Below are 18,766 nucleotides of genomic sequence, written 5' to 3'. Positions count from 1 at the left end.
TAATTTGGACTGTCTTTGTAGTACTATTATGTTATTTGAAATAAATAAAGAGGCAGTGATGTGAAGAAAAGTTTAATTTGAAAGTTGGATTGAAGCAATCTGATTCCAGAGCCTGCAGTAGTTTTATTAATGGAATTGTTTATCTTGATTACTGTAAACTCTTGGTAGTTGAGTTTAGGGCCGCTGGAAGAATGAAATGTTAATTAAACCTGTGAGCAGGATTCTCTATCTCTGGATGCCCTAACTTGTGGTTTTCCTGGTAGTCATGAAGCTGCAGTGTTATGAAGAGCTACTGAATTGATTTTTTTGTCTGTGTTAAGGTGCTGTCTTGTCGGATCTCAAGATCTCAGTCCCGAGGTGTTGAGCCACCGAGACCACCTTGGGGGGCTCGGGAGTCCTGGAATGTTGCCAGAAGTGTCTGGTGGCTGGACTTTGGTCCTACACAGGAGACGACAAGGATGAGGGCTTCACCAGGGTGAATGGTGAAGGGATTAGTTAATTAGAGGGTGAGACACAGGGTTTAGGATTTATGTACAGGGGGGTTTAGAGGAGTAAGATGGAGGAATTGGGGTGTGTCCTGTCCTCCTTCTTCTTCCTCTTCTCCTCCATCTTCTTTGGCCATGGTGGCACTCTTGGATTGGTTATTACTGAGAGTGCACCCAGCAATGAGAATAAATGGTATTGGGGAAAAATGATAAATATTGTACACGTAACAATGGGTATAAAGATACGTGGCTGCCCCGGAGGGCAGACAGTGTGCTCATGGCTGACTGCTGAGCAGATCTCTGTTCGGCTGAAAGAACATCTTTTAGATAAACAATTAATAAACATAAAAACCGAAAGAAGAACTGAAGCCTCTTCTCGTCCTTCGATACGCGGGCTGCCCCAAGGCCACCTCGGGCCTTTCCAGGCCCTTCAAACAGCCGAGATAACCGGACACTGTCTTACCTTTGAAAGTATATAATTCCTCTGGCAGTGCATAATCAGTTTCCTATACCTTTAAAAACATACCACAACAGGACCACCCTGTCATATTCAAATATGGGTTTGTGTGAATCCTATTAAACGCTATTGTAACCATATCCCATAACTGCAGAGACTTGCTGATATACTGCTGTCCAACTCTGCTTGCATGTGATTAGGTAAATTTCCTTTAAAGTCAGTGACACGTCCTGTATCTTAGACATCTGTGGACCAGGTATGAAGTCAAACCAATCAGGCTCTATATAGGTTATTGTGAGTCTTTCCCCAAGATCATGAAGTTTGTGTCAAAAACGACACTATTTTAAGCTTAGACAATTAAGACTTTTTTCTGGTATTACCTTACACACTCATGCAATGTTTCCATTCCTTGTTTTAAGTAAAAGCTATATCTTTGAGCCAAAAGTCAACAGTTCATGTTGCTTCTGTGGAGCCAGACATAACAATCCATATGCAGAACTGAGGCCTACCATCAAGAAGTCAGGGTGACCCATCCTTCACTCATTCAGGAGAATGAATGAAGAAGCCAGAGCTTCTCTTGCTTGGGTTCTCCTGGTCTCTGAACTGTAGCATGGCATCAATCCATGCTTAACACATGTTTATTTTCACACTGTAGTGCTGTACCCATGTCAAACTAAGGTGTCTTTATAAATGGTCTTCTCTTGAAGACAAAAATCCATTGGGTATCTGTCACAGGAAGTCTGTTCAGTTGAGATCATGAGGAGCAAACTGGGTAAGTGGCTCATGTCTTCTACAGAGCACAGGGGAGGAGGAGAGGGTTAATGGCACTGCAGCGCCTCATAGAGCATGACATGAGGCACCACAGATGCGAGGTTGCATCTGCTGTCTGTCTAACAAACACTTGTTTCTTACTTCATGTCTGTGTTAATTTTGTCACTCCCTGAACTGTGATGGATGGCAGTATGTCTTACCACTGAAGGAAAGGAATAAATCACCTGGGGAGGGAAGAAGCTAGTGTGCCAGAAGAGAGCTGCAACATGCATTGACAATACCAGTTTTAGCTTGACTGCAGAAAGGGAGAAATATACAAGGAATAAAATGCATAGGAAAGGAAAATAGTTCACAGTGTCCTAAGTGATGTTGGTGAGCCTTTCATGGTGTTTTGCAATCGCAGACCATGTGGCACAGCAGCCTTGTCCTTTGACCTTAGTGCTTGGTACTTTTTCATCAAATCTTCCCTTGCTAGTTACCTATTTTGCTAGTTAACCTGATGTGTGCTCTCACAATTCAGTGTCTTTGTAGTTCTCCTCTTATCCTCTCTCTCTTAGTCACCACAGCAAATAAAACTGCTGTGTCCTGGCTCTCAAACTCATGCCTCTCCTAGACTGAGTTCTTAAATCTTTAATTCTCTGTCTGTGCAACCACTGCCAGTGATTGCTACACTGAGAATTAATACAGACAGCAGAGCTGTTAGATACCTTCTAACCTGCTGATACTGGTGGTAGTTTGTGGCTGCAGTGTTCAGCAGCATAGAAATGTCTAAATACATAATATACATTGGACCTGAGCATACAAAATAAATTTTAATGTAAGTCATAGTATAAAGACCCTTCCACAAGCAGTGCTCTGCCGAAAGTGAAAGATGTTGCATCACTTGCAAAGGGGGAGATCAGCTGCTCTCTAAAGACTATGTTATCTTAAAACTGCACATTGCTGTAAATTATATGAAATGCTAGTCCTCCACTGAGGACTGGTGATGAATGCCTGACTCAAATAAAATATAGTTTTAACTATGAATATCAGAAATTAATTGTAAAGTGTGAAATTTTGTTCATTTTTACAAGTGTAAAATGTTTTTTTATTCAATATTTTTATACTTGTGTCATGAGGTGAAATCTTTTCCTGAACCAGTGGGGGGGGGGGGGGGGGGCTGCTTGAATCTGCTTTCTAGAGGAAAACTTCCCTTTGGAAGTTTCCTCCCAAATTTCCTCTAAACCAAGACAACTTGCAAAACTGAGGAATAAAGGTCAGTCAGTCCTCAGACTGTAGCATGCTGTTTTATAGCTTATAATTATCTGCAATATGAATAATAATAATAAAGATAACTTTAAAATGCATGTTTTATCCTGGTCAGAAATTGAATGCAAGTGTTAGTTTTTGCTATAAGGCTCTGTTTCTAATAAAGTTGAGCATTTAAATAAGCAAATAATTCTTACTATCTTAATTAACCACATTTTATTTACATATTTAGAGTACAGTATAATCTGCTTTTATTGCTATTTCCTTTTGGGAAGGTTGGATGTGATGTTAGTAATACAAGTCACTCTGTGATCTTGCTAAATACTGCAGCAATCAAAGCTATAGCATAGGCAGGACATTGGCAAATGTAACATAGAGTGAAAGATGAAAATCTTTCACTTCAGGGAAAATCACAGAAGTCTTCTCCCCTGGTGGCATTTCTGGCAGAAAGAAGTATTACATTTTAGAAAAGACTCCGTATGCAGTATCAGTGATGTTATTTCTTAAACAGCATTTAGGAAGTAACTGTAGCCTAGGGAATTTCAGCCCATTTAGTCTCTCAGCTGGAATCAGAAGTGGAAAGGGCAGAACTGCAGTATGAGCTGTCATTTTTTTATAACATTTAACTGGAATATGTGGGTGATAGCATCTTGATAGTGTGAAGAAAATGCATAGAAAAAAATGCCTTGTCTCTGGAACAGCTTTGAAATCACTGACATGTTTGCAGCTGAATGACAGCTTAGGTGCTCCAGGAGACTCACACCAGGTTCTCTCTGTGAGAAACCAGCTCTTTGCTCCTCCATTCATAATGAAATATATGATTGACCCTTAAACTGTTCCTAGCAATAACCACACTCTCAGGAAAAAGTGGATATTCTAGCAGAAAAAAATTTTGAAATATTCTGCAGTCATCTCATTTTTTTCTCTGTTCCTATTGCTCCTCCCTTCTCTGACCCCAAATGTTCATTTTAGGAAAAAGATAGAAAACCATAAATGTAAAGCATATACTGTACATGTAAAGCATAGGTAAATGTAAGCATATATGGCATTATTTGTGACTGTGTAAATGTGCAAGTGAAAAATTGTACAGTCCTGCTTTTATAAGGCCAAAGCTTTAAGAAAAATGGGTAAGACAGTCAGTACACACCATAGTACCTGAGTACCAAATTCATGCTAGCTATTAGAGAAGTCTTGTTGACAGCATGCAGTCTGTGAGGCAGATTATTCATTCCTTGTGTGCTGCCTTTTAGTGTGGGTGGAGGACGCCACAGAGCAGCTTCTGAGAGAGAAAGCTCCTCAAAGCTTCTACTATATCCAGCAGAGCCAATCTGTGAAGGCTCTGACCATGGACATTTGCTGGCCCAATTAGAGAAGTTGGTAACATCTCTGTGATGACATATTTAAGAAGGAAAAAACCAGCAGTCCTTCTCCTTGGGAGGGGTGGGAAGGTGCCATGGCTGGGGCCCTCCTGGCACCGCAAGCAGCCACACGGCTGCTGGACCCGCACGGCCGAGGCGTCACAGCCGGGACCACGCACTCGGGTCATGCTCGTCAGGTAATTTGTCTGCTTAGCCACTTTTAACCAGCCATGCTGCCAGCAGAAGGGCAGAAGCAGTGGCAGCAGCCTCTCCTTTTCAGTGCCCTGCATGGAGGGAGGCACTGCTGCAGCACAGTCTGGCACTGCCCATCTGGCACTGACGGGGACCACATGGCCAACAGCAAAGAGCATGGTGAGCAATTCCCTGGTGTGCAGCCCAGAGGAGATCAACTTTTCAACACTGGAAAACCCTGTGTGAACTTTTCAACTGATGGACCTTGAGAACAAACAAACTTGTGGACAACAATTTTCTCCTGAGTCAGAGAAAATAAAAAGTGGAAACACATGAGGAGAGCAACATGGTGACACTAAGGTCAGTGAGGGGAAGGAGGGAGAGGAGGTGCTCCAAACATTGGAAGTGAGATTCCTCTGCAAACTGTGGTGAGGACTATAATACAACAAACTGTTCCCCTGTAATTCAGGAAGTGCAGGGGGGGATGCAAAATTCACCTGCAGCCCCTGAGTAAAGGTCCTCATCTATTGTTGCAGAGCAACCCCCAGTCAGGGAATAAAGAACTTTGACTCCATGATTGCAGAAGGCTGTTCAATGCTTTTTTAAGCCATACTATATTACACTATACTACTGCTATACTAATGAAAAACCCCTTACAGACAGTCACAACACAGCTTTGACCTAACTCGTCAATCAATCCAAGCAACCATCGCCAGAGTCCAATTAAGAAATCCCTCTTTGGTAAACAATCTCCATAACACATTCCACATGTGCCAAACAACAGATGCAGCAAGTGAAGATAAGAATTGTTTTTTTCTTCTTTTGCTGAGCTTTCTCACAGCCTTCCCCAGGATTTTTCCGGGGAAAGTTGTGCCTGCTGCTCTCTGTGGAGAGCTGTGGCCACAGTTACACTAGAGAGAGTCGATGCTGAAAAGCTATAGTCTAGTGGGAAACTCAAATTGAGAGTGAAGATAGAGGACCCTTGCTTCCAAACTAGAACAGCTCATCCTTAAAAGACTACACCCCATGAAACTAATGACCCATGCAAAACAATTGTGGGAAGACTGTTTCCCCATGGTGGGGAGGGACTCACATTGCAGCAGGTCAGGTGGGAGTGCTGCTTGTGAAAATTAAAACCACTCTGGAGAAGCTCACAGAAAACTGTCTTCCATGGGAAGCACAGCAGAAAAAACCCCCTCCTTTCCCTAAGCAAACTGAAGAAAGATTTGTAGAAATAACAAGCTGACTAAAAACCTGTGCTTTGTGTCTCTATGCTGTTGGTGAAAAAGAGGGAGGGACTGGGAAAAGAAGGTGTTCTAAAGGTTTAATTTAGTTGTCATTGTAATCTTTTAATTTTATTAATAAATTTTATCTATATCATTTAAATCTGAGCCTATTTTGCCCTTAGAGTTTTTCTTCCTCATTTTCTCATTTTTGTCTCAACTCATGAGCCCTTTCAGTTTTCCTTCCCCTCCTCTGCTCAACTATAGCAGAGGAGAATGAGTGAATAAATTTTTCAAAGGTGCCTGGCTTTTGGCCAGTGTCAAATCACAACAGCTTGCTTCAAGAAGGAAGGTGTTAAAAGCAAATAAAACCTCAGTGGGTGAGGCTTATGATGCAAATTCATCAGGCCATTGCTAATTGGATTCTAGTAGGAAGACAGGTTGCAAGGATTCTCCTGCTTTCAGTCACCATTGGGGAAAGGCTTCTGGAAATGTCTTCTCAGTGTAATTTTCTGCCACTAGAGATCCATGACAAAACCACGAGAAGTGGCAGATAATCACACATTTCTATTGAAGTTTCTCACTAGAGAAAGAAAATTTGTATCTTTTGTCCCTCAAAACATACTTAGTTGACCTTTAATCAGAAGACTAGGAGTTAACCCCATAGGCAATCACTTGAGAAGGAAGACTTTACAAAACTGTTACCCTCCATCAGTATTAAGTCTGCAGTTCAAATATAAAGGTCAGCTGTCTTTCTGTATGTTTCTTTCCATATGTCCTCAATAGGAGAAAACAGATGTCAAATTTCCTTCTTAATATAATCCTGATAGCCTTTTTAATAAAGACTGTGGAAAAAATTTCTGAAATGTAAGGTGTTTCTCAGTCTATTTAATGTCTGAAGTTGCTTAGTACCCAGATGAAAAATCCTACCATGTTAAGCAAATCCTCTCCCTCACCCTGATGGCCACACTGCTTTGGATGCAGCCCAGGATGCAGATGTGTCTCTGGGCTGCAAGTACTGTAGTACAGAGTAGTATAGTGTGCAGTATTGCCAGGTGTCATGGTTTGATGGTGGCACAATGCCAGTGCCCCCATGAAAATACCCTCTCCCTGGTGTCTGCTGTGAGATGTGACCAGGAATAAGCAAAGCAGGGTCCCACTTAGAAATAAAGACTTTATTAACTAAACTACAAGAAAAAAAAGGAAACACACAAGGAAAATGAAAACCTTACAAATACATCTCCTCCTCCCCACCACATCTCCAATACAATACATCCTCCAAATCACCAAGTCTCGGTCCAGCACCACCCTTTAGACAATCAATCCTCAGTTCATCAAGAGGAGAGGAGTCCCTCTTGTGCCATGGTGACCTCTTCCTTCATGTCCAGTGCTCTGACCACTGAACATGGACCAGAGCTGCTTCTAGGGTCATCTTTTAAGGATGTTTTGTCCCATTCCAAAATGGGCACAGTCTCTCCTTTGGGACACCTGTCCCCCCTACATTTTTTCACTCCTTGGGGCTAAGGGGTACCCACACTGAACCCTCCTGGTTCTGAGGCCTTGCCTCCCCCTGGAATGCAGTCTCTGTATCACTAGGAAACATGGTTCTGTCCATGGCTATACAAAAAGACTCCAGCAAAAATGCCACTCCATCATCTCTTCCACCCAAGGTTCTTCCCTATTCTTTTAATATCTCTCCCTTGCTCAGACCTTGAACACTTGCTCAGTTCCCTCTTCATTCTCCACTCCATCTCCCCTCCAGGAAAGGTCAATGCTCTGCAAAGTTTTCATTGTTCACAAAGGGTTAAAAGCTCCTACAAGCGGCCAGACTCCTCGGTGCACCTCCCCGCCCCCCCTTCTCCTCCTTCACAGCCATGCTGCCTGCTGCCGGCACATGTTTATCAAGTTTCAAGGTAACACAGTCACAAGCACAGGCTGCCTTCTCTCTCTGTCTCCCAGGGCAGGGGGTCGAGGGGGGGGGGGGTCGGGGGACGGGGAGGGGACCGGACGGGACGGGACGGGCTGCCTGGTGCCTCCCGGTACTTCTCTCTTCCACTCTTGGCCCCTCAGGGTCAGGGCCACCTCTCCCAGGCCGCGTGGCTTTCTCCTCCCCTCACCCAGCCAGCAGCTGGGCCGGGGGAGAGATCCGAACTCTTCCCGCCAGAAAACCCAAGAGAGCTTCTCAGGGGAGAGCTCTGCTTTTAACCCCTATGTTCTCAGAGGCAGATACGATGTCCCAGTGGCCACACTAGGTGCCAGTATTAAAATCTGAGCACCCATTGGTTTGACCACAGGATCCCAGATAAACCTACTTCCTGTCAAACCACCACACCAGGTCATACTGAGCTTCTCATCCATCACCAACTCCAAGTCCTTCTCCAACCCGCCTGTGTTTGTACTTGATATAGCGCTGACCCAGGTATGCACTTTGTTTTGTTGTACTTCATGAGGTCCACACAGGCCTGCCTCTCAGGCCTGTCAAGGTCCCTCTGGATGACATCCCTTCCATCCAGCATGTTGACTGCGCCACACAGCTTGGTGTTGTTAGCAGCCTTGCTGGGACTGCACTCAATACCACTGTCCATGACACTGATAAAGATGTTAAACTGGGCTGCTATGAATACTGACACCTGAGGAGCCCCACTCATCCCTGGTCTCCACTTGGACAACAGACCATTGACTGCAACTCCAGAAAATTCCTTATCCATTGAGTAGTCAATATGTCAAATCCATGTCTTTTCAACTGAGAGACAAGGATGTCACACATCACTATTTACCCTTTAAAAGAGGAGGTGTTTTTTTTCCCTTTTTTCCCTTTTCCATTCAGTGGAAACTTCACCAGACTGCCATGACTTCTCAAATATGATGGATAGTGACTTACATATTTCCTCGGCCGGTTCCATCAAGACCTGTAGATGTATCTCATTAGGTCCCATGGACTTGTGGACCTTCATTTTCGTTAAGTGGTCTCAAACCCAGTCTTCTAGAGCAGGTGGTTCTTCATTCTCCCAGTCTCTGATCTCACCTTTATGCAACTGGAGCATTTGCTGGTGAAGAGGGAGGCAAAAAAGCAGTTGAATACCTTGGCCCTCTCCATGTCTTGGGCAAACAAGTCTCCTTCTGACAGATGTCAGGTTGTTGAAGTTCCCCATGAGGACCAGGGTTTGTGAATGTGAGGCTGCTCCCCTCTGTCTTAGAGGGCCTCATTTGCTTAGTCTTCCTGGTCAGGTGGCCCGTAGCAGACTTCCACTGTAAAGTCACCTGTCCTTGCCTTCCCTTATTGCTGACCCATAAGCTCTAGGCTCTTTATCCAGCTCCTGGTGGAGCTCCATTCACTCCAGATTGTCGCTGACATAGATGGCAAGACTGCCTCCCCGCCTCCCCTGCCTGTCCTTCCAAAGAGCCTGTTCCTTCCATTACAACACTCCAGTCAGGAATCATCATTCCAGATAGGAATCATCTCACCATGCTTGTGTGATGCCCAGTAAAGTCATAGCCTTGCAGGTGGGCACACGTTTCTTGTTCCTCCTGGTTATTCCCCATGTTGTTGTCTGCATTAGCATAGAGACATTTAAATTGGGCCCCCAATGAGGCTGACTTTCTGTCTGATGTGGCTGGAATTCCTTAAAGTTGCACTTCAGATGCTCTCCTGCTGACCTCTCTATCTTCTCAAGGCTCTGGGCATGTCTTGCGGGCTAGGGCATCTACTTACCCCATTGCAACGGAGCATGATACACAGCTCGGGTTTTTCTTCTTGTTTAAAAATTCATATAGTTCTTCCACTGAGGAGACTGACTGTATATGCAGCAGTGCTAAACTCTTACCCCTGCTGGGGAGCAATCACCTGGGCTAATAATCAGTCCTCCACCCCGTGCTGCCTACCTATAGCTGGCACTGCCACTGGACTGGTGCCTACCTCAGCCCCAGCCTGGGGTCTCTGGGTAGGAGCTTGTAGCAGGTAATTGGTGTCTTCAGAACCATACCCTCCAACACTCCCTGGTTTTGCGGACCCTAACACTTGCATGACTGCTGCTACAGAAAAAGCTTTAGTTACTGCAAAAGCCAGCCAGCTAGCCAGGCAGGAAAAGCAAACATAGGGAGGTCCACAAGCTGAAGAACTTGAACTTAGAACAGTTCTCTGCCTTAGAAATTGAAAGCCTTCTCTATCTCTCCCTCCCATGAATTCTCTACGCTTAAAAGTGCAGAAGGTCATTGACCTCTTTTTAAACAGAGGCTCTTGACAGCGACTATTTGCTCTGCACTAAGGTATCTGCTTCCATGTAGCTCATGGAAACTGGATTGCCTTTGGGGTCTTCACCTTTGTGTCAAATCTGAGTGAAACTAGCCAATGAGTAAAATACAAGAATATGTCGTCACTGGAAGAGGCAGGCATCCTGTCATATTTTCCAAGGAAATCATATCAGACTCTTAAAGGAAAGAGAGATAACTGAGATATTGGGAAATCCCTTTCTGTTGATCCCCACTTGTTTTGACTGCAGCAGACTTCATAACTTCTGGACATTTCTTCATTATACTTTGGAAGACAGAGGTAATTGTCTAAAATCAGCAATTACCATTCCACAGAATGCATTTTGTCTTTTTTTTCCCTACAGCAACACAAGTACTCCTGTACTTGAACACTTGAACTCCTGTACTGCCACCCTAGCCCTTTTGTTCATGAAGAAGTACTGCACAAATTATATCCATCTGAGAGCAGTTTTAATCTTTTGTTGGCTGTAATGGATTTATCTTGCTTTTAGTTCTCCTCATGCAATCTCTGACTGCAACAGTCCAGCAAGTAAGAGACGAAGTCACTCTTTTAGGCTTACTCTTCATGCATCTACTTCATCTCCCACTGTGAAGTCCATGGGGATTTTGCTATGACTGATGACAAGGCCAGTAGACACTGTTCAGACCGCGAAATAAGCTAGCTTGGTTAACTCAGGCTGCCCTGAGTTTGCACTGCACAAAATTAAGGGAATGTAGACTCCAGTAGGAGTAATGCAGACCAGTTTAAAGGAACAAAGAACTGTTGACCTGACAGAAACAAGACAAGGGACTGTGTCATGAAGAAAACTCTTTCCCTTTTGTATTCTCTCCCTGACCTATTTGCAAGAAGATGATCATCGCTCAGGCAGCACAGCTGTACTGTCTGTGGCTTTGATCTGAGGACTTTAGAGTGCTCTGTCATTGAAGTCTCCTGCCTCCTGAACTTTCCCCAGCTGTCCTTTTGACAGAGGCACTGTAGGTAAAATGAATAGATTGTTCTTTGCAGCTGCTCAGGGAACATTTTCCTCTCCTTTCTGTCAATCCTATGATTCCCAGTATTGCCCTTGACCCAAATAACATCCTACAGTTAGGAGAACTCACAGCAGTTCTTCAGCTTCCAGGACTGAGCACTGATTATACACAGCAGAAATACCTTTCTTCAGACATTGTCAATTGCAAAAATTGTGTGTAAAAAATGTGTATTGCTTCGGGTAGGTGCCTCAGGAAGGAGAGATCACCATTCCTCGTGGGCTCTCAGTCATACTGCTGTGGACAACAATCTGAAATGCATGTTAGAGCTTGTGGTATCAGATTAAAGAAAAGTCAGTAAGAGAAATGCTATCAGTATAGTTGTCATGAAAACTGATAAAACCAGAAACTGTCCAACAACATCTTTTCAGTGTCAGAGAATCAAGGCATTACCTCATTCTGGCCAGGATGTGCAACTGAATTCATTCCATGCTTCTTTACCAGACTTTTCACATACCTATACTGACAAAACCCAAAGAAATTCTCAAAAATTCATCTTAAATTACACAGTTCTTAGTATTCAGTCTCCTATTGGCTACTGATCCCTTCACCTCCAATGCTGACTTGGTCCTCCCTCTTTCGTTCTCTTACCAATCTTTTCCCAGGCCAGGTGTCTCATCAGGGGATGATGTTTGGGGTAATATTTAATGTTCATTTCTGTCATGTGCATCTTCTGGCTACTCCCCATCCACAGATCTTAAACTCATCAGGCCTCTCCCTGAGATCAGAGTCTTTTGTAGAGAAGCTTCAATTCCCCTGCCCCTGGGCAAAGGGAAACAAACCCTGTACTAAAGTTACATTAAAGAATATTAAAAGTCATATAATTTCCAGCAAAGTCACCTACCTGAAACCTGTTTTGGCAGAGGAAGCTTTGCTGTTTGCCATATGTTGCCTGCCCTGAAAAATGAACTATGTAGTGGTTTCCAGCAGTATTTGATTTTTATGGTTGAAAAACACTATCAGCCTAATAAAAATGTGATTGTTCTGCTAGATTTTTATCCTTGTTGCTGGGGTGTAAGGGCAGGAAGATGTCAACAGGCCTGTCAGTGCAAGGGATCGAAGTGTTTCTCTCACATAGATTTCTGTATCTTCCTGTCATAGTCCACAGACAGCAGATACCTTATGAATAGGTTTTTATTTAAAGCAAATATTCAAAAACATAAAGATGAGAATCTCTGGAAGATGACTTTAAATAGAACAAAACAAGAGATTAACCATTTCATAAGCCAGAGGAAGATGAGGAGCTGTAACCTCAGGAACTCACTGTGCCACTGTCTACATGTCAAAAAATAGGCAGGCAGGAGTAGTTATGCCAGGAAAACATTTGCTACAGCAATCTGATGAAGGCAATGCAAAAGAAATGTGTGGAAATCACACTATGAAAAGACAGTCCATAAAGGAGACAGAGGAGTCCTGCAACTTTATTTGTATAAAGGGAGAAAACGAGAGGGGCAGAGGAGTGCTGTGGGATTTCCCTCTCTCGAGCTTCCAGAGGATGCTGCTTTGTCCTCAGCTCTCAGCCACATGTTGCTCCCTTCCTTTCCACATTGGCTGAGGTACCAGGAAGGTACAGCCTTCCCAAATCACCTACCACATATTCCCCCCTCGAGAATGTAATTTTCCTCCAGTGTTTAAATATTCAGGCTATCTGGGTTCTGCAACAGACTTTGTGCCGACCCATTTGCGTATTAGCCTAAGTTCAGGAGTCAAACTAGCCAGGTTCTGTAACAAACTTGTGGGGCTTGAGGGTCATAGAGACATTAAGATCCATTTCAAGGACATTAACACCCATTTCTCCTGAAGACCCTCACCCATCAAATTGTTTGTAAAGAGATTAGCACCAATCCTTCCTATTAGAAGCAGGGCATCAACTGAATGCCTGAAAATTGCAGCATAAGCTATTTTCCAGCAGTGCATGTGAAACAAGTTGTCAGACATCCTCTAACTCCATCTTCTGGTTCATGAGAGACAGGGACAAGGGAGGGGGTAAATTAAAGGGACATTGTTACATGAGGACAAGTCATACTCGAAGTGAAGGACATTAAGTACCAGAAAGGCCAGATATATTTTTAATAATTCTTTTGTAATTCTGGTGGAAACAAACATACATTTGCACTATTTCCAATATTCTAAATATCTCTACGCCTGGAATGGTTTTGTTTGCAATTTTGTGTTAAAAAAAAATTTACTTTTTTCCATAGCAGATACTGTTGGAAATTATACAACTTAAAAAAAAAATTACTGTAACTTTAGTAAAGGGTTTGTTTCCCTTTGCCCAGGGGCAGGGGAATTGAAGTTTCTCTACAAAAGACTCTGATCTCAGGGAGAGGCCTGATGAGTTTAAGATCTGTGGATGGGGAGTAGCCAGAAGATGCACATGACAGAAATGAACATTAAGTATTACCCCAAACATCATCCCCTGATGAGACACCTGGTCTGGGAAAAGATTGATAAGAGAACGAAAGAGGGAGGACCAAGTCAGCATTGGAGGTGAAGGGATCAGTAGCCAATAGGAGACTGAATACTAAGAACTGTGTAATTTAAGATGAATTTTTGAGAATTTCTTTGGGTTTTGTCAGTATAGGTATGTGAAAAGTCTGGTAAAGACGCATGGAATGAATTCAGTTGCACATCCTGGCGATGCCTTGATTCTCTGACACTGAAAAGATGTTGTTGGAGAGTTTCAGTTTTGGTGACAATATCTCCTTATTAGCATGCAAAGCCGAACTTCCATGCAAGAAATTCATGCCCAGATATTGTCTTCCAATTCTACAGAAAGGCCAGTTTAATTACACTCACTTGGTTTCACCTAGTTGTGGTTAGACTGCTTTTTCTGGTGCCAAAGAAAGGTGTTATCTTCTCAGACTAACTCTGTACCCAATAAACGAGAAATTGAGGAAGGTGTATAGTTTAGGGTAGAAAAATTACTTTTCTTATATGAATTTGACTTTCCTGTTTTTTATTTCTTTCAAATTAGCTGCATATTAACTTACATTAAAACCAGACAGCACTGTAGAAGAGAGATTGATCGAACCTACTTCCTTTGCAGTTTCTAGCTCTGTGTAGTTTGACAAGCTTCTCAAAGACATCAGAATTTTACTCTGCTGCTGACTCATTGTTCAGAACACAGATCAAAATCAGCAAGGCTTTCAGATGCAACCAGTGTGGACAAGTTGTTCCCTGCAGCCTGCTGGCAGGCTGCATGCTGCACAGTGGTTTTGTGTAGCCCGGAATGTTGAGCAGATGTGTGCTTTCACCCAGAGCCCTCCTGGAGGTGCGGAGACCTTCACCATCCCTTCCCCAGAAAATGATGGGATTCACTCCATTACTTGGCATGGCAACCAGAACACATAGTGAACAGAAGGAAATCTGTTGAACCTCAGTCTAGAAGGGAAATACAATTCAAGCTCTTCAGAGGTGATTGGTGGGGCTGAGGAAATTCACCCCATGTGAGAGTTAAGACATTCCCTACATGGGTCCTTACAACAAAAGGCAAAGCTCCATGCAAGCCCAGCTGCTCTTTATCGTATCTTGGGCCAGTGCAGGAGCCTAGAGAAACCTAGAGATTTGTTTAGGTACCAGCCCTGTATTGGCAAATGTAATGACAATTTACTGCACTCTTTATGATCTCTATCACCTGCCCTTATTCTTTAACATTCAGTATTGAGATCAGCCCAGAGGAGGATGGTTTTGTTGCAATGAAGGCCAGCAGGGGTTTTGACTGGAGAACAGCTGCTGTAATGCTAAATATATATTTGGAACAAGGACATGATGAGATGTACTGCCCTGCTTAATGTCCTTGCCTGGCTGTGCCTTGCTCTCTTCCTGCATTAAGGGTTTTATTATATCTCCTTGTCAGCAGAGATAATTGCCTGCAAATGTCCGCAAGCACACCTGCTACCAGACACTTTGCTATTAAGGTAATTCCAAGAAAATGAAAGCTTCAGCAACCATGCTAGCACAAGTTATTAATCCAGATAAGCCACCTTTCATGCACTGAGGACATGACCTGTTTGTGTTTCAGTCCATCTACTTCCCCTGACATTCTACAAGATTAATGTTTCTCTGGGAGATCACTGTGCTCATCTTTTCTTGATTTTGTGGCAGGCCTGGTGACGAAGAGATTTTTTTTTTCCCCTTTTCCAGAACTGTCCACTCACAAGGCATGCATATTGGGGTTTGTTACTTTAGCAGCTCTAGATTGGTTGGTACAGGTGCCAAAGTACCTTAATGCCAGTAAACTTTCTGTAGGGCAGGAATGGTAGAGCTCACCAGGGCAGGTGAGGCAGTGGGTGCACGTGCTCGGCATCACCTTTCTGTTGGCACCCAGACTTTGCACAAACCCACTGTGAAACAACTGAGGGCGCCCTGCCTCTGCCAGCTGCTCTCTGGTCCTTCCACAGTGCCTGGTGGTGCCTGCAGAGCTGACCTTGCCGCTCTGTGTTTAGCTGCCAAGTGATAGCACAGACAGCTAGAAGTGGTGTCAGCTGTGGTGCCAGCAGGCCTTGCCTGGCCTGAGACCTTCTCACTCTGAGCATCACCTGCCTCCACTTGCTGGGGCACCATTTGTGACAGGAGTGCTTTTGGATGCTGAGTAGAGTGAGGAACAGAGAGGACAGGAGTGTAGAGGGAGCCAGAGCAGTAAAAACAGGCCTGAGGACAGGGAAGATTTGGCTTCACCATGCTTGTCCTGGCTCTTCTCAGAACAACAACACCCCGGCATGTTTTAATAGGTTTCTAGCAGGACAGGTGGTGGGGAAAAGGTGTCCAGGAAATTTCTTTTTGGAAAAATTGCATATTAACAATCATGAATCTTTAGCAATTTCTGTTTCCAGTCAGTTTATGGTAAAATCTTTGCTGAAAGTTATTCTTCTGAGTGGAAAATAAAGTGAATTTTAGGGAATAATTTTTCAAAAATTCATTATATAACAACAGAAAATGGGTTTACTAATACTTTTGACTGAGGCACAAATGCTGAATCCTACAGCACGTTAGCCTGGAACAAGCTAATTTTTCCAAGACTCAAACTGATTTTTCTTCAACAGTCTTGTGTTTTGTGAACTTCAGTGAAACACTTTCGAGATAGTTTTGGCCAGCAGTATGTCCTAGTTCCAGAGGATCAGACTACAATCTCTTAGTCTTGAGAAGCAAGCTACAAAATTGGCAGGAGTTGGTCACTGCTGTGAGAGACAAATTCTGGCCATCACTATGGCATGGTATCAAGATAGGCCGGCAAGCAGGCGGGCAGTGCAGTGCAAGAGCAGGTCCAGATCTTCGCAGGGAATTAGACAGTTCTGGTAGTAGTTTCCTTTTTCTCTCATACTAGGTGGTAACAAAGAATAGGAAATAAGTAGGGGTGAGGAACGGGCAGTGGGAGCATTTTTTTCACTAAACCAAGCAGAATCACTGAATTTGGTTGGAGGGCATCACTGCTGGGCTCATCGAGTCCAACCTCTCTGCTTGCACAGTGTCCCCTAGAGAATGTTACTCAGGGTTGTACTCCTTCATTTTACAGCAAAATTAAACTGGGCTGCAGAGAGCCAAGAGGGAAAACCACCTGTTATATGTCTTTTTAGACATAAATTGTAACAGAATTTTATGTCAGTTTTTCCCATAGTCTTCCCTCCTGCTCTCTGGATCACAGTGTCAATTCAAGGTCCAATGAAGTGGCCTGTTTTCCCATGCTAGACAGGGCCCACCTTCCCACCCACGTCCTCCTCTGCCCCACTCAGCAAGCCCAGACCTGCTCTTTGCTCCGACACAACCCCACTACGGGGAATCCTCCAGCACAGCAGAGCCAGCACTTGCAGTTTCACATTTTTAGCAGCAGTTCGTGGAAGGTTGTAGCTGAGGGCCAGTATTTGCTCATCATTGCGGGTGGACAGGCAAAAAGTGATTGCAAGCAACCCAAGGGTTTGTGGGACACTTCTTCATTTGAAGTCTCATTCACTGTAAAACTGTTTTTAAAACATCCTATTTGGAGTGATTTAAACTGACAGGATGCCGATAACTTCTCTATCTTCATATTTTCCTAACAAGAAATGGTTTGGTTTGGATTTGATGCCTCAGAAGCAATACTGTAGGTTTCATCCTGCCAAAAAACATCCCATTGTCCATAAAATAGATGTGTTGTTCAAACTGTGATGTGAAAATTTGCATAAATAAGAGATGAAGGGAGGAACATCTCTTCAGGGCTAAAATCTGTACTCTTTGCAAGTTTCTGCACAAATATTTATTTCTCTGAGGTATGTGTTGACAGAAAAGGAATTCTTTGTTTTAAAGGGAGATTCGAAAGTGTTTCCACGGAAGGAAAGTTTGAATTCAGTTTTAACGGGCACATTGCTTTTCTCCTTGTCAATTAACAATCCAATTGCAACTACTTGTAAAGGAGAAAAGTTGTAGTAAATGGTTTTTTCAGCACTACAGGTAGGGCAGTGAAATACTTCCTTGTGGACACATAGTAAGGCAACTTGCCTTCATTCGCCCAGGCAGGATTGTGGTGGATACATAATTTGTTTTTCTTTTCTTCCTGCTCAACCCAGTCATATAGCATCAAGGCCTGCTGTGGCACTGAAGGATTTAAAATCCTCCATTTTACAAAAGTCACTGCAGTTGAGGAAGGGATCAAATGTTAGCAAGCAGTAGGGTAAGAAAACACACACCCATAGAGCAAAGCTCTGTGTGGATGTATGCATGTTCCCTCCTCAGATAAAGACTAAATGTCTTTTTACAAACTCTCCATCTCCAATCTAAATTTTGAATCATCCCACATGTGCCTCTGTGACTTGGAGCCAATTTTAGGTTTTGTAGGATGTGTTTTACCTTGTTGTTTTTTGTTGCTTGGCAGGCATGGATGTCTCAGGGCAATCATCATTCTCAGGTCCTAAGCTATCTGCAAATTTCCTTTGTTTTCAATCTAAAATGTTAAGGCTCTAGTAAAGTTAAAGATGAATGAAAAATCACTCTCCTGAGCTCACACCTTACACGTTGGCATGATGCCTCACAAAAACCACCTTAATTCATTGGGGAGGAGGACTTCCTGGGCTATGATGGGAGAATTATTAAGTAATAATGTCCATGTGCAATGTTTTGTAACTTGTGAAGATGGAAATTTTGGCTGATTATGAGAAAATGCTAGTATTGTTGACTTTCTTTTACTGCAATTTATTGAAGATCATTTAAATGCATAATTCACTCAAGGACAGACTAAAAAAAAAAAAAAAACACCACCACAAAAAAACCCCAACCAAAATAACAAACAACAACAACAACAACAACCAAAAAAAAAAAACCCACAAAAAAAAACCCCAAAAAAACCAAAACAAAAAAACAGAACAAAAAGCCTGGCTGGCAAGGACAATAGACTGTGCAGCCTGGAGATTAAACAAGGTGTCAAAGTAAAGAATGGAACTCAAAACATCTTGTGATCAAATGTATCAGTAAAGAAATGTAAGGGAACTTGATCCTGAACAGAACGACAGGGCTCCAGACATACACAGCTCCAGGTAGTTTGGATTCACATTCAGCAGTAAATGAAAAATCCTTGTCTAACAAAATTTTAAGCTCACTGGAAGACAGGCAATTTCCTTACTCTGTGTACATACAGAAGGTAGCACTGGGACACGGCAAGAGGCAAGCAGCACAGCTTGAACAGCAGTAATGATGAGCAGCACTGCAGCCCGTCACTGAAACTGGAGAAGGTAGTTAAAATACTATTTTCAGAGCAACAGCAAA

The 18,766-nt window shown here is 43.2% G+C and overlaps 1 protein-coding gene across 1 annotated transcript in view; it reads right to left on the bottom strand.

Annotated features, from left to right (window-relative positions):
- LOC135460117 (long-chain fatty acid transport protein 6-like) overlaps nt 1–18,766 on the bottom strand; it is a 370,483-nt gene that overhangs the window by 216,176 nt on the left and 135,541 nt on the right. The gene's annotated exons all lie outside the window — the stretch shown is intronic.

The sequence above is a fragment of the Zonotrichia leucophrys genome, chromosome Z, assembly GCF_028769735.1.
Source record: "Zonotrichia leucophrys gambelii isolate GWCS_2022_RI chromosome Z, RI_Zleu_2.0, whole genome shotgun sequence".
Classification (NCBI taxonomy): Eukaryota; Metazoa; Chordata; class Aves; order Passeriformes; family Passerellidae; genus Zonotrichia; species Zonotrichia leucophrys.
The sequence above is the reverse complement of the archived record's forward strand: the minus strand, read 5'-3'. Positions and strand labels throughout refer to the sequence as shown.